This window comes from Gossypium arboreum, chromosome 8, assembly GCF_025698485.1.
Source record: "Gossypium arboreum isolate Shixiya-1 chromosome 8, ASM2569848v2, whole genome shotgun sequence".
NCBI lineage: Eukaryota > Viridiplantae > Streptophyta > Magnoliopsida > Malvales > Malvaceae > Gossypium > Gossypium arboreum.
This window is the reverse complement of record NC_069077.1, coordinates 8,514,318-8,531,513: the sequence shown is the minus strand read 5'-3', so window position 1 is coordinate 8,531,513 and position 17,196 is coordinate 8,514,318. Positions and strand designations below refer to the sequence as shown.

The window sequence follows — 17,196 nt, the reverse complement described above, 5'->3', positions numbered from 1 at the left end:
GACGTGCAATTTGATCATTACAACATATGCCATTAACAATACAAACCAACTTTAAAGGCTTCGTACAAAATGATTAGTTTGATACTATAAGTAGTAATTTTAACCTAGACAATTAGGACACTTAACAAAATAACTAAGTCTGCTATACATGCCATATTTCAAAATGTTGAGTTCAGATACCAAGAATATTGATAGTGCGGGCAGATCTTCTACGATCTCTGACTCCTGTGCTAGCTGGACGACACTATAAGACAAAAGAGAGAAAAGAAAGTAAGCTTATAGCTTAGTAAGTAAGTATATAAATAACAAATAAGAAATCTAATATGTTTACAACATAACTCAATTATATCATATTTTTAATTTTATTGTATACTCCAATTTGATCAAGCTGTCCCTCCTGCGTCATGATCACTAAATAAATCATAACTCAAGTTACGAAACTCGAAATTCAAATCCGTAAAATTTCCTGAATCTAGACTCATAAAAATTTTTACTAATTTTTTCTAGAATTTTGGTTCAGCCAATTAGTACAGTTTATTAGTTAAAGTTTCCCCTGTTACACAGCTCAACTGATCTGACCTCTGTTCATTACGAATTTAATTTCTCTCAATACACAATTCAAATAACCATGAAACTTATTCCATTTAAAACTAGACTCAATAAGGAATTTATGCATATAAACTATATTTCTTAATTTGTTTTGTAAAATTTTTAATGATTTTTCAAAGTTGAAACAGGGGATCACATAGTCATCCTGAACAGGTGTCACACAATTGTAAATATCTTGAAATATAGAAGTCCTTTTCTTTCTCTGTTTCTTTTATATGAAAATAGACTCATTAAGCTTTAATTTAACATCTCATTCAACCTCTAATTAAATTCCTTCTATTTTTGGTGAATTTTCAAAATCACGTCACTGCTACTGTCTAAAACAGTTTCAATGCTAATTTCACTCTTTCACACATTCTTTATACTAACCTCATTTTAATTTACATATATATATACCACAAATCATTTTCACCACATTTCATGCATCACAAGTGTAGGTCCACGACTACAATGTCACCACAAAACCATCCCGTTGAACAATTCGGATTAATCCTCGATACTTGATGGTTTCAGCACACAGCCCCACCATAATATTTCATTTAATTCGGCTCTCTTGTACACATGGTGAACACTTAGTACCACTCATGCGACCTAGCCGATTTGTCTCGTAGCTCTCTTGTCTACATGGTGTCCTTCACTTGGAATCACGCATGCACCTAGCTACATTTATCTCTCACGTAGCTCTCTTGTCTACATGGGATACATCCTGTATCACACATGTGACCTAGCTACTATATAGTATCTCGTAGCCTTCTTGTACACATGATGTGCACTCGGCACCATACATGTGACCTAGCTACGTACCATCTATTTTATTCGATTTTTTTTCAATGTTCAACCGGATCTCTCTCTCTATTATTTATTTCCATTCTTTCAATAGTCTATTTATACTTCAACATCAGCTAATATATATAAAATAGGCTGAAATATAAAATGTAAATGAAATTTATGTATTATTTACATACAAACTTACCTCGGTGCAAAATATGAGAATTTTGCAATTTAGTCCAAAACTTTCTCCTTTCCCCTTTCGAGGTCGATTCCACGCCTTTCTTGATCTATATCAATATATTTAGCTCATTTAACACTCAAACTATTTATTTTAATCCAAAAATCACATTCTACAAAAATTACATTTTTGCCCCTAACTTTTACAAAATTACAATTTTGCCCCAAGGCTCGGAAATTTAATTTCAGCCCTTATTCTTATGTTTAATGACCTACTGATCATTTTTCTCTTCTATGGCAACATCAAATTCTCACTCTAACACATAGTTATGCACAATAGATATTTTTATCGATTATGCCGTTTTGCTCGTTTTCATTAAAAATCGCTTAGAAAAGATCGTTCCCCTAACTTCAAACATTCATATTCTACCATCAAACAACAAAATACATGCCTATCATTCGTGGGTAAATTTTTAAACATAAACCTTAATTCGAACTAATGGTAGAAATAAGTAAACCGAGCTACGAGGATTTTAAAAATATGAAGAACATTAAAAACGGGGCTTGAATTCACTTACTATGAAGCTTGAAAGTTGAAGAAACCCTAGCTATGGAGGAGAGAAATTTTCAGCAGCAACTAATGAAGATGATAACAAATTTTGTGTTATTTTTCCCATTTTATTTCATTTAATATACAAATGACCAAAATACCCTTACTACTAAACTTTCAAAAAATTCCCTCCATGTCCAACTTTTGTCCATAACTTAAGAATGCGTCAACTTGCTATTTGAGACCTCCTAATTAATATCCCAAAGCAATTTCATACTAAAAACTTCTAAAACACGAGTTTTATAATTTATTCGATTTAGTCCCAATTCTCAACTTAAGCGCGAAATGTACAGAATTTCATCACGAAATTTTCATGAAATCATGAAATCATATCATAAACCCCAAAAAAATTATAAAACAATTATTGCTATCTCGAATTTGTGGTCACGAAACCACTATTCCGATTAGGCCCTAATTCGGGTTGTCACAGGGGATCTTAAGGGTGTCCACATTAATAGACATGCCCCACTTATCACCCACTTGATTTTTGCGAGTGATAGCTTAATCTTTGGAGATGCCGCGATAAAATGGGTCAGAGCTCTTAATGACAGATTGAAGATTTATGCTCATAGTTAGGGGCAATTAATAAATTTTTATAAATCAGATACGTTCTTCAGTTCAAATGTCATTGAGGAAAATGGAGAGAAGGCTTGCCAAATTTGGGGGTAAATTCAAGCATTAATCCAGAAAGGTACCTTGGACTCTCTTCAATTATAGGGCAAAAAAAAAAGGCTTTTAAAGAAATAAAAGAAAATTTAGTCAAAAGAGTGTCTAGCTGGAGTCGAAAATGTTGTCTTTTAGGGGTAGAGAAGTATTTATTAAAGTAATATTACAGGCAATCCCTATGTATGTTAGGTCTTGTTTCCTTTTGTCCAGCTCCTTTTGTAAGGAACTTGAAGTTGTTATCGCTCAATTTTGGTGGTAGAAAAAAGCTAGAAGGAATGGTTTACATTGGTGTTCTTGGATATCTTTGTGTATTCTAAAAGAGGATGGTGGCATGGGGTTTCATGATTTATCAAAATTTAATAATGCTTCGCTAGCAAAACAAGAATGGAGATTGATGGAGAATCTTGGTTCGCTAACAGCAAGATTGATCCGTGCTAAATACTATCATGGTTCAAATTTTTTGGAGGCACCATTGGGATCAAACCCATCACTGATTTGGAGAAGTATATAGTGTTCCAAAGCTTCGTTAAACTCGGGACTTCGGTGGAGGATTGGTTCAAGGCACTTAGTCTCGATTTGGTAGGACTATTGGCTACCAGGTAAAATTAAAGCAAAAATTTCTACAAACAGGGCAGCAAATTTGAAACGAGTTAGTGGCCTTATTCTACTAGATTCTAACAGTTCGAACAACAACTTAATCTTCTAAACTTTTTTGGAGGACGAGGCAAATTCAATTGTGAGTATTCCTATACCTCTAACTAACCAATCTGATATGTTAGTCTAGTTTAGTTAAAACTCTAGCATTTATTCAGTAAAGAGTGGTTATAAAGCCCTTATTGAGCCATTTAATGTAGATGCAATGAAGCAGTATAATTATAAGGAAATTCAGTAAAGTGTCATAAAAAATCTATATATTGGTTTGGAAATTTGCTTGAAACTTTATTCCTACATTCCAAAATTTGCATTTTAAAAGAACTATGACAGATAATATATGTCCGAGCTATCGAGATTATAGTGAATCAAATGCTCATGTCTTCTAAGGTTGCACTTTACTAAGCAAGTTTGGTCAAAATTAAATTTCCAGTGACCAAGTCTAGTTGCAGATGCAAGTTTTAACGAATGGTAACAGAAAAGAAGAAATCACCATTACAATATGGGAAATCTAGTTTTCTCGCAACAAATTTTTACATGAAAGAAAAGTGTTAAGTATAGAAGAAGTGGTTATCTTCGTCAAGGGTTATAGGAGGGAGTATCGGGAGCTGTCATCAACGTTAAAGCATCCCAAGTCTAGAGCAATGATAAATTGGTATCCCCCACCTCCGAATTGGGTAAAGGTTAATGTAGATGCAGGGTTCTCTACAACAAAATAGAAAGCAGTATCAAGGTTCATTATTAGAAATGATGAAGGTCACTTGGTAAAATCAATTGTATTGGCTGAAGCGATTGAAATTCTTCACGAAATCCAGTTCGTTTTAGAGATGGGCTTCATGCAAATTGTCCAAGAAAGCGACTTTAAGACTTTTATAAAATATCTCCAATCGATAGAGGAATACTACTTGGAGATTAGATCGACTGCCTGGGATGTGAGGTAGACCTCCTCATGGGCTGGGCCACTCTGCCCGACCTAAAGGCCTGCTTGAAAAGTGGGAGGATTTAGGCAAAAATATAGGCCCAAAAAATGGGCTTGGACAAAAAAATAAGGCCCATTTTAAAAATAGGTCGGGCCTCGGGTAAGACATTTTTTGCCTGATCCTAGCCCGACCCGAATCCACTAAATGCAAAAAAAATTCTGCTATTTTTTATTATTTTAATGATATTTTCTTATTGTTTTCTCCCTATTTTGCTACCATTTCACTATTATGTTGCTACTATTTTGTTGTTATTGTTTGGATATTGTATAACACTTATTTTATTGTTAATTTTGTTATTATTTTAGGGACATTTTCTTGTTAAATTGCATCTATCTTAGTATTGTTTAAGTATACATATTTTTTAAAATTTATTTTCACTTTGTTCGAAATATTTATTTTAATGTTTTTAGTATTTTGATGTATTATATATATTTAAAATTATGTAAAAATAATATAATATAAAAAATTAGGGCGGGCTGTGTAACACCCCGTACCCGAGACCGTTGCCGGAGTCGAACACGAGGTGTTAACGGACTTAATTCATTAATTAAACAGCTCATACAATTCATTTTAAAATTTCCAGACAAGCTGGCTAACTGCATCACAGTCGCTTTAAAAATCATATCTCGAGTTACGAAACTCGAAATCCAATTCCGTAAATTTTTACTGAAACTAGACTCATATATATATCTACTAATTTTTTTCTAGAATTTTTGGTTGGGCCAATTAGTACAGTTTATTAGTTAAAGTCTCCCCTATTTCAGGGTTCAACTACTCTGACCTTAGTGTATTACGAATCAGATATCTCCCTGTACAGAGCTTCAATGACTATGCCATTTATCTCTAATAAAACTAGACTCAATAAGGAATCTGTACATATAAAGCATGACTTCTAATTATCTTTGTAAAATTTATGGTGAATTTCCAAATTCAGAACAGGGGATCCAGAAATTGCTCTAGCCCTGTTTCACAAAAATTTAAACATCTCATAAAATATAGCTCATATACCTGTTTTTCTTATTCCATATGAAAATAGACTCATCAAACTTCGATTCCATAACTTATTCATTATTTAATTCCATTTCTACTATTTTTAGTGATTTTTTAAACTCACGTCACTGCTGCTGTCTGAATCTATTTTATGGTAAATTTTACCTATTTCATGGTTTCCATGGATTAACTAGCAATTTGACATACATAATACCAAATATGATCATGATTAGCCATTCCAATGGCTAATCATTACCAAGCATTTCTATTTCCATACCACTCAATAACCATATCATAAGACCATATATACAAAATGATTATAATGCTATACATGCCATACTCAAAATATACAATCCATTATGCCAAGATGGTATACGGATAGTGTGGCGTGCCTCCGACCGCTTCCGATTTTCGAGCTGGCTTGTCAACACTACAAGGAATGAAAAGGAGGAGTAAGCATAAATGCTTAGTAAGCTCACATGCAAATAGCAAGTAACATAACCATATAAGCAAACATAAAACATCATTTGCATAATCATCACCAAGACATTCATATCACCTTTTCATTTATCATCTTACCATATTGTTGTTATATCGAGTTTTCAACCCGAGGGTTAAGTACATACCTGTTCAAAGTATCCATTTCACAACACTTACCAATACGTCCCTTTCATCTTGAGTATTCCTCCATTTGAGTAGAACTTTACCCGTTGAACACATCGGAATATAATTCGGATACATGGATAACTTGCACATAAGTGCCACATATGTAGCCAAGCTACCATGTAACCCGCCCATAAGTGAACTCGGACTCAACTCAACGAGCTCGGGCGTTCGCATCCATAAGTGAACTCGGACTCAACTCAACGAGTTCGGATGCCTAGTTACATCGTTCGGACGCTCGCATCCATAAGTGAACTCGGACTCAACTCAACGAGTTCGGATGCTCAACCATCCTAGTGACATGTCACTTGTATCCTAATCTATTCCTAAGGTTCAAACGGGCGTTTTCCTTGATCACACATCTTTTCCATCTTCCACGGAATATCGAAATTGATACTTCGGTGATAGTTCATACTCATCAAGTAATTCACATAATTACATATTATTCAACAATAACCACAAAGCATAATATTTCATGATAATAATCAGCATCATATCATATAAACAACATTAAATTGCTTAAAATGACAATTATGTTACTACATTTACACATGAACTTACCTCGTATGCGAAAATGGCTATTTTACCATTTCGCCCACAACTTGGTATTTTCCCATTTTAGCCCCAATTTCAGTTTTCCTTGCTCTATCATTTAAAATATAGTCTAATTAGGACTCACATTATTCAAATTGACCCAAAATCATATTTTGGAAAAATTACAATTTTGGCCCTAAACTTTTGCATATTTACACTTTTGCCCCAAAGCTCGTAAATTAAAATTCAGCCTATTTTATTATGTTTTATGACATGCTGATCATTTTTCCTTCTATGGCAACATCAAATTCTCACTCTAACATGTACTTATGACTATTAGGTATTTTACCGATTAAGCCCTTTTGCTCGTTTTCACTTAAAACCGAGTAGCACAAGTTGTCTAACATAATTTAAAACCTCATATTCTATCATAAAACACCAAAATACACAAATTTCACCTATGGGTATTTTTCCAAATATAAACCCTAGGTTAAATTATTGCTAGCATAAGCTAAATCGAGCTACGGACTCCAAAAACGTAAAAATCATTAAAACGAGGCTAGAACGGACTTACAATCGAGCTTGGAAGCTTGAAAACCCTAGCCATGGTTTCTCCTTGCTACATTCGGCCATGGGGTTGAAGATGAGCAAAATTGGCTTTTAATTTTGTATTTTAATTCATTTTACCCTAAATGACCAAAATGCCCTTACTACTAAACTTTCCAAAATTCCTTCCATGTCCTAATTTTTGTCCATAGACTTAGAAATTGGTAAAATTACTCTTTAAGGACCTCTAATTAATAATCTAATTCAATTTTATGCAAAATACTTCTAGAACACAAGTTTTGCAATTTATTCAATTTAGTCCCAAATTTCAAATTAAGCACTTTATGCATAAAATTTCTTCACGAAATTTTCACACAATCATGCAATCATATCATAGACCTTAAAATAATCATAAAATAATTATTTATATCTCGGATTTTGTGGTCACGAAACCACTATTCCGACTAGGCCCAAAATCAGGATATTACAACTCTCCCCCCCTTCAGGGATTTCGTCCCCGAAAATCTTACCAGAAAAGTGGTCTTCACTTTTAATCTCATATTTGGTGCTGAAGAACTTGCACTTAGACTGTACCTCCAATACATCTCTTCAATTTCTCATATGATCTAAAAGCTTACAGTCTCAACTCTCAACTGTTCTTAAATTTTCAACCCTTCTCAATTTCCCATGATATCATGACATAAAACCTGGATCTCAACTTGATTTAATGGAGACCGGAATTCCAAGAAATCCGACAATCAAAGAGACCTGAAATTCCATGGATCTGATGAGTAGGAATTCATTCAATACAGATGTGATTTATAGATCTCGCCAAACATTTAACAATAGGATACATCCCATTTTCCTTTTTCCGCCATAGAAATAATTCTGATATGGCCTCAAGAATAATCCTTCTCATTTCCATCCCAATATCAACATTGACAAGGATAATTTTGATAGATCCCAATGCTCGGCTTTAACCCTTTAACAACTCCGATTTTATGTAACATCGGATGCTCTAAACTATCACATTACCTCACCGTCTTGAAACACATCACAATTCATACAACAATACATTCTTGAAAGTCGAAGTCTTTGCTCAATGTAGACTAGTCTAGTTCAGACGCTTCGGTTACCAATATTCTCATCTATCCGAACTCTGTCAACATGTAATAAACTTTTCAGCTTTCACAAGATGGAAACCTTATCATTCGTAGTGACTTAAACTAATATTCAACTCTTTCTAATAAATATAGACTTCTCGTTCAAACTATTTACTCTTTGATCTGTACAAAATGAAATTCTATTATCAAACTTGGGAAAAATAATCCGACATAATTGTCACATGAAATCTTTCAAATAAATAATTTACCATACCGACTAAAACTCGCTTTTATCACCTATGCCTTTCTTCGATGTCAAATCCTTACACGAAATTAGAAAAATCCCAATACTAAAATCACCACATTACCAAGATCAAATTAGAAGTATAGTCATATTTGACATGATTATCACGAGTGAAGAACGACTTGAACATGAGTCATAATTGACAAATTATGGAACAAAGATAACAAGAAAACCGAATAAAGAAATCCAAGATAGAGAAACCCAGAATAAAGAAATCCAGAATAAAGAGATCCAGGATAAAGAAACCCAAGATACGATACTATGCCAGAGAATCGAAAACCAAATTCATAGAGAAAATACAGAATACCCTGATAATTCTTCAAAGAAAGAAAGTCCAAAAGAAAACATTATTTAATCCCACTGAAATCAAATATAACAAGATCAATATATCTTCCCATACATATATATCAGATGAAGCATCAAGTAGAAGAAAGAATCATAATATCATATGAATTCTCTCATCAATTCTTATCGATTTAAATGAAATAGAATACCCGATGAAATAGAGCAATATAAATTATAAACCAGTCAGACTACCAATGCTTTCATCCAACACCAAATTAGAAGACATTCCCATATAACAAGAATTTCTTGAAGATCAATAGCCATAGAAATATTTACGAACGGGTGAACACATAGAACATCTCAAAAGAGATCGCTAAATCATCCGGTCATAACTGTCACACTCAGATAATTCACATTTGAAATATCATTTCCCCAACTAGTTCTGCCGTCACAAATTTCATATTAAATCATTCACTAAAGAATGTCAATTTTGAATAAATTTCGATTTACCAAAGAGAATTCCTTCTCTAACTGGACAAAGTGCATAATTCCAATAATCTTTATATCAATCGGATACTTTCGGCTCGACTTTACTTATCAGCTCATTTTCAATCTCGGATCATACTTATAATTATTCTATCCTTTGAACTCTTTGGGTTTTCAACAGAAACTTATTCAATACAAATCTCATGAAATTCCATTATAAGTACCACTTTGGTAAGGGGGAAGGGTTGTAGGACCTCTGACTCGACTTTCTTATACATACACATATGACACAACTTCCATCATCATAGTAACATCACCAAAATCATGTCATTCATTCATGTTGCCTTACACCAATTTTCCTATTGTCCCATTTAGACAATATACTTATGCATACATTCTATGTTTTCTAGATAGCTTTACTTATCCATTCATTTAATTAAATTAATTCATGCTCATGACATTATATAAGGCCAAACAAACATAAATATTTGCATCACAATCACAACTTTCATTTCGTGCATCATCATGTACATATCATTACAATCATACAATTCAGTCCAACAATTTAACATAGATAAGTTCATTTCATTATAATCCTTTATCTCATAAAAAAATTGTATATCATTAACACTCATCAACATTCAACGTCCAATCAAGACAAGGACATTTTCATCCGTATTATGATATTATGACCTTTATTCATACCTCTACTACTTTCTATTTATTCCGTTCATCTTATCAAGTAAGCCACATACACTACATCGTATGAGTATTAAGCAAATATGGATATTTATCACAACATGAACTTTCATCTCACATATTATCACATATGTATCATAAACTTTTATTCATACTTTTCTGAACCGAGACTTATCATAATCATAACTTTACTCAAATACCTTCGCATAACATTGAACATGGTCAGCGCAGCTCGGTTGGAGAATACCCTGTCTAAATAAGACGGTACTTATACGCGTCGGAAGACATCACACTATCACAGATCAGTGGCATGTATAGCTAAACTTTTACACATGCTAGGTTAGTCTGAGAACCGACTAAACCTGCTCTGATACCACTAAATGTAACACCCGTGCACCGAGACCGTTGCGAGTCGAACACGAGGTGTTAACGGACTTAATTCATTAATTAAACAGCTCATACAATTCATTTTAAAATTTCCAGACAAGCTGGCTAACTGCATCACAGTCGCTTTAAAATCATATCTCGAGTTACGAAACTCAAATCCAATTCCGTAAATTTTACTGAAACTAGACTCATATATATATCTACTAATTTTTTCTAGAATTTTGGTTGGGCCAATTAGTACAGTTTATTAGTTAAAGTCTCCCTGTTTCAGGGTTCAACTACTCTGACCTTAGTGTATTACGAATCAGATATCTCCCTGTACAGAGCTTCAATGACTATGCCATTTATCTCTAATAAAACTAGACATAATAAGGAATCTGTACATATAAAGCATGACTTCTAATTATCTTTGTAAAATTTATGGTGAATTTCCAAATTCAGAACAGGGGATCCAGAAATCGCTCTGGCCCTATTTCACAAAAATTTAAACATCTCATAAAATATAGCTCATATACCTGTTTTTCTTATTCCATATGAAAATAGACTCATCAAACTTCGATTCCATAACTTATTCATTATTTAATTCCATTTCTACTATTTTAGTGATTTTTAAACTCACGTCACTGCTGCTGTCTGAATCTATTTTATGGTAAATTTTACCTATTTCATGGTTTCCATGGATTAGCTAGCAATTTGACATACATAATACCAAATATGATCATGATTAGCCATTCCAATGGCTAATCATTACCAAGCATTTCTATTTCCATACCACTCAATAACCATATCATAAGACCATATATACAAAATGATTATAATGCTATACATGCCATACTCAAAATATACAATCCATTATGCCAAGATGGTATACGGATAGTGTGGCGTGCCTCCGACCGCTTCCGATTTTCGAGTTGGCTTGTCAACACTACAAGGAATGAAAAGGAGGAGTAAGCATAAATGCTTAGTAAGCTCACATGCAAATAGCAAGTAACATAACCATATAAGCAAACATAAAACATCATTTGCATAATCATCACCAAGACATTCATATCACCTTTTCATTTATCATCTTACCATATTGTTGTTATATCGAGTTTTCAACCCGAGGGTTAAGTACATACCTGTTCAAAGTATCCATTTCACAACACTTACCAATACGTCCCTTTCATCTTGAGTATTCCTCCATTTGAGTAGAACTTTACCCGTTGAACACATCGAATATAATTGGATACATGGATAACTTGCACATAAGTGCCACATATGTAGCCAAGCTACCATGTAACCCGCCCATAAGTGAACTCGGACTCAACTCAACGAGCTCGGGCGTTCGCATCCATAAGTGAACTCGGACTCAACTCAACGAGTTCGGATGCCTAGTTACATCTCACGAACTCGGACTCAACTCAACGAGTTCGGACGCTCGCATCCATAAGTGAACTCGGACTCAACTCAACGAGTTCGGATGCTCAACCATCCTAGTGACATGTCACTTGTATCCTAATCTATTCCTAAGGTTCAAGCAGGCGTTTTCCTTGATCACACATCTTTTCCATCTTCCACGGAATATCGAAATTGATACTTGGTGATAGTTCATACTCATCAAGTAATTCACATAATTACATATTATTCAACAATAACCACAAAGCATAATATTTCATGATAATAATCAGCATCATATCATATAAACAACATTAAATTGCTTAAAATGACAATTATGTTACTACATTTACACATGAACTTACCTCGTATGCGAAAATGGCTATTTTTACCATTTCGTCCACAACTTGGTATTTTCCCCATTTTAGCCCGAATTTCAGTTTTCCTTGCTCTATCATTTAAAATATAGTCTAATTAGGACTCACATTATTCAAATTGACCCAAAATCATATTTTGGAAAAATTACAATTTTGGCCCTAAACTTTTGCATATTTACACTTTTGCCCCAAAGCTCGTAAATTAAAATTCAGCCTATTTTATTATGTTTTATGACATGCTGATCATTTTTCCCTTCTATGGCAACATCAAATTCTCACTCTAACATGTACTTATGACTATTAGGTATTTTTACCGATTAAGCCCTTTTGCTCGTTTTCACTTAAAACCGAGTAGCACAAGTTGTCTAACATAATTTAAAACCTCATATTCTATCATAAAACACCAAAATACACAAATTTCACCTATGGGTATTTTTCCAAATATAAACCCTAGGTTAAATTATTGCTAGCATAAGCTAAATCGAGCTAGGGACTCCAAAAACGTAAAATCATTAAAAACGAGGCTAGAACGGACTTACAATCGAGCTTGGAAGCTTGAAAACCCTAGCCATGGTTTCTCCTTGCTACATTCGGCCATGGGGTTGAAGATGAGCAAAATTGGCTTTTAATTTTGTATTTTAATTCATTTTACCCTAAATGACCAAAATGCCCTTACTACTAAACTTTCCAAAATTCCTTCCATGTCCTAATTTTTGTCCATAGACTTAGAAATTGGTAAAATTACTCTTTAAGGACCTTTAATTAATAATCTAATTCAATTTTATGCAAAATACTTCTAGAACACAAGTTTTGCAATTTATTCAATTTAGTCCCAAATTTCAAATTAAGCACTTTATGCATAAAATTTCTTCACGAAATTTTCACACAATCATGCAATCATATCATAGACCTTAAAATAATCATAAAATAATTATTTATATCTCGGATTTTGTGGTCACGAAACCACTATTCCGACTAGGCCCAAAATCAGGATATTACAGGCTGGGTCGGGCTTAGGTAAATTTTTAGGCCCACTTTTCGGGTTGAGCAGAGCCTGGGCATATTTTTTTTGCTTTGGCCTGAACTCAACTTGGCCCATGATCATCTTTAATGCGAGGGCCCTAGCAAGGAATTTTTCAACATGTCATTTCGAATTTGTTGCCAAAGAAGGTAACTCAATTGCACATGCAATGGCAATAGAAGGGATGAGAAGGTTAGAAGACTATTTCTGGGTTGAAGACGCACCGCCAAAAGCTATGGAGATAGCGAGTTCAGATTGTTGTTTCCATCAACCACCATAGTTACTCTCCTTTGCATTTTTGTCTCTGGGTTGAAGATACTTTGATTTTAAAAGCAAATCTTAACCCCCACCCCAATGTTTGGTTGCTCTGATCATCAAATGGGGGTTGAACTTTGGTCGTTTTAGGTTTCTCTGGTAGCTGAAGGGCCTAAAAGAAGATTCTAGAGTAGGACTTCTTGTTTTGCTTTATTTTACTTTTGTTGAGACTTTATTTGTTTGTTGTTTTCTTGCTTTTTGGGTTGTGATTATTCTGGACTTGTCTGATTCCCAAGCCCATCATTAAATCTGAACGAACAGTTATAAAAAAAAATCAAGTGATAATATGACGCAATTTCAGAGTGCCACATTATTAAACTTTTATATTTTTCAAAATTAGGATCAAAATGAACCTAGTTGTCAAGTTCAAGGGTGGAAATGGACAAAAAAATATAAATACCAAAGTGAACTTTTTTTTTTGACAGAAATACCAAAGTGAACTTATTGCTAAGTTTAAGGACTAAAATTATATTATTCTTAAAAGAAAAGAAAACGAGAGAGATGAATGGAATATTAATGAAAAATGATATATTTGTTATTTCGTTTAAATAGTTAAAATTAATAAAATAAAATAAAATTTTTGTAACCTTGTATAAGTAAAGGAGATGATTTATTATAATGATTTTTCTTCTATTATATTATTTTAAAAAATAATTTAATTTAAATACTAATAAGAAAAAAATAGTATTTTGTATCTAAAAAGAAATATTACTTTTTATTTCTCTAGTTTTATTTAAATTAAGTGAATAAAAATTAAGTAATTCAAAAGAAAACAAAGAATATTCGACTCTTTTACAAATATAGGACAACGATAAAATTAAAGGAGTAAATTTGGCTACATTGTCTCCTAGAATAGATCGAATAATATAATATTTATATTTTTTAATAAAAATACTACACTAATAAGAACCATAATAAATACATAGATATGACACATATACAAATTATAAATAAAACATTATAAATTATTAGAAAAAATTAAATAGAAGGAAAAAAATCTAACAACAAAATCAATAATTTAAGTATTTTTGATTAAAATGAAATATTGTTGTTTTAGATCCTTGAAATTCATAAAATATTAAGTTAATATATAGTATTATAATTTTCCTAAAAGCTAAATTTCAATTTATTTATTCTAAAAATTATAAAGATATAAATTAATATAATGATAAAATTATGTTTTAACTCTCATGAAAAAATATATATTTAATCTCATTCCAAAAAATCTACGTTAACCCTTGGATGCTGGTTAAAAAAAGGGAAGAACAACAAACTAGCTAAATATATTAACTATAGTTAGGATCATTGTTCTAGTAAAAATCTTTGATGCTTCCATTTATGTCCACTTCCATATTTCATGGTTCTCCGTGCACCTGCAAAGATAATGTGGTGTGGACTGATTTCCTGCAACCACAAGTAATATAATACTAGAAAGAAGAAACAAAGCTAAAGAGAATGGTTCATTTCATTTGCAGCCGATTGTTGCTAAGGTTAAACATAAAATAACCAATATCCAAGAAGAATGAGATCAGAGAAAACAGAATTTTCAGTGTTTACAATAGAATTGTATGCATCTTTCATCATTCCTTTGTCCTTTTGTACTCTAAGGCTGTTACTCCTCTGCTGAAAAGGCTCCTATAACAAAATCATTGAATCTCTGAGGTGTCTTGCGGTTGTGGTTGGGTCTTGTGTTTGCTATTGGCCCATTTACCCGATTCTCTTGTATGTTGACGGTGGTGCTTTGTGGCCCATTCACAATAGTACCCCCTGGTTTAGAAAGAACTTTGTCCTGAAGGTTCCAGTTGGGAAAATTGCGAAGCATGTGATCTTTGTCTTCCCAAGTAGTTGTGTCCTGAGGAAATCCATCCCTTTGTATCAGATATTGGACTATAGAGTGTCCGAAGCGATTGACCGTTCGTGTAGCAAGGGTGGCTGCTGGTTGGAGAATCAAAGTAGCTGTGGAATCTACAAGATGGAGTGGAGTAACTTGCTGTTCAGGAGTGCCAATGCATTTACAGAGAAGGGAGACATGGAACACCGGATGGATTTTTGCCGTTGCTGGTAGGTCCAATTTGTAAGCCACCATGCCGATTCGTTGGAGAACTTGAAATGGACTAAAGAAACGTCGGCCCAATTTATGGTGTCGTTGTAATCAAACTGAATTTTGCCTGAAGGGCTGAAGGCGGATGTAGACCCAGTTGCCTTCTGCAAATACAATATCTCGGTGATGTTTATCAACATAAGCCTTCATCTTAGATTGAGCACGCTGCAAATTATACTTGAGCAGATTGAGTGTGGTATCTCGATCTCGCATATACTCATCAACTAAAGGGGAACCTGCAATACCTTAAATATAACGGGTAATGGTAGGTGGTGGCCGTCCATAAAGGGCCTCAAAGTGTGTCATCTGCGCAGTGGTTTGGTAGGCTTTGTTATACCATGTAACGCCCCTTTACCCTAGACCGTCGCCGGAGTCGAGCATGAGACATTACTAAACTTATTTTAGCATTTAAACAAGTTCAAACAATTCTCGTAGTAAACTGTCCATCTGCGTCACAGTTGCTAAAAAAATCATATCTCGAGTTAAGAAACTCAAAATTAAATTCTGTAAATTTTCCCTAAAACTAGACTCATATATCTACTTACTAATTTTTTTTTCTATAATTTTTGGTAAGGCCAATTAGTACAGTTTATTAGTTAAAGTCTCCCCTGTTTGAGGGTTCGGCTACTCTGACCCCTGTGCACTATGAATCAAATTTCTTCCTGTACAGAGATCCAATGACCATGTCGTTTATTTATATTAAAAATATAATCAATAAGGAATCCATACATATAAAGTGTGAGTCCTAATTATTTTTATACAATTTATGATGAATTTATAAAGTCAGAACAGGGAATCCAGGAAATTGCTCTGACCCTATTTCGCCAAAACGTAAATATCTCATAAAATACAACTTTTTACCTATTTTGTTTCTTCCACATGAAAATAGATTCATTAAGCTTCAATTCCATATCTTATTCATCATCTAATTCTATATCTACTATTTTTAGTGATTTTTCAAACTCACATCACTGCTGCTGTGTGATTTTGTTTTATAGCTAATTTCACCATTTTATGGATTTCCATAGATTAGTTAGCACATAAAGCATATGTGTTATCAAATATAATTTTGATTAGCCACTCCAATAGCTAATCATTCTCAAACATTTCCATGCCATCCATGAGCCATATCATAAGATTATATACACAAAATGATTATAATGCTATATATGACATATTCCCCAAATATACAAGTCATTATACTGAAATAGTTTGTTGATAGTGTGAGTGCGCTTCCGACCGTTCCCGATCTCCTAGCCGGCTTGACAAAACTACAAAGAATAGAGAGGAGGGAGTAAGCATAATTGCTTAGTAAGTTCACATGTAAATAGCAAGTAACATAACCATGCAATAATACGAAATCCACATTTGCATAATATCACCAAAGCATTCATATCATATTTCTCATTCATGATCCTACCATATTATTGTTATATTGAAGTCTCAACCTGAGGGTTAAGTGCATACCTATACAAATTTTCTAATTCACCACACTTACCAACATGTCACCTTCGTTTTAGGTACTCACCTTATCCACTTAATAG

At 33.5% G+C, this 17,196-nt stretch overlaps 1 long non-coding RNA gene across 1 annotated transcript; it reads right to left on the bottom strand.

Annotated features, from left to right (window-relative positions):
* Positions 1-5,674: 5,674 nt before the first annotated feature.
* On the bottom strand, positions 5,675-10,429 carry LOC128296515 (uncharacterized). The gene is made up of 2 exons (XR_008287123.1): positions 10,275-10,429; positions 5,675-5,884 (listed from the first exon to the last, which is right to left on the bottom strand). It is a non-coding gene; the product is annotated as an uncharacterized LOC128296515 (long non-coding RNA).
* Between the last annotated feature and the right edge of the window lie 6,767 nt (positions 10,430-17,196).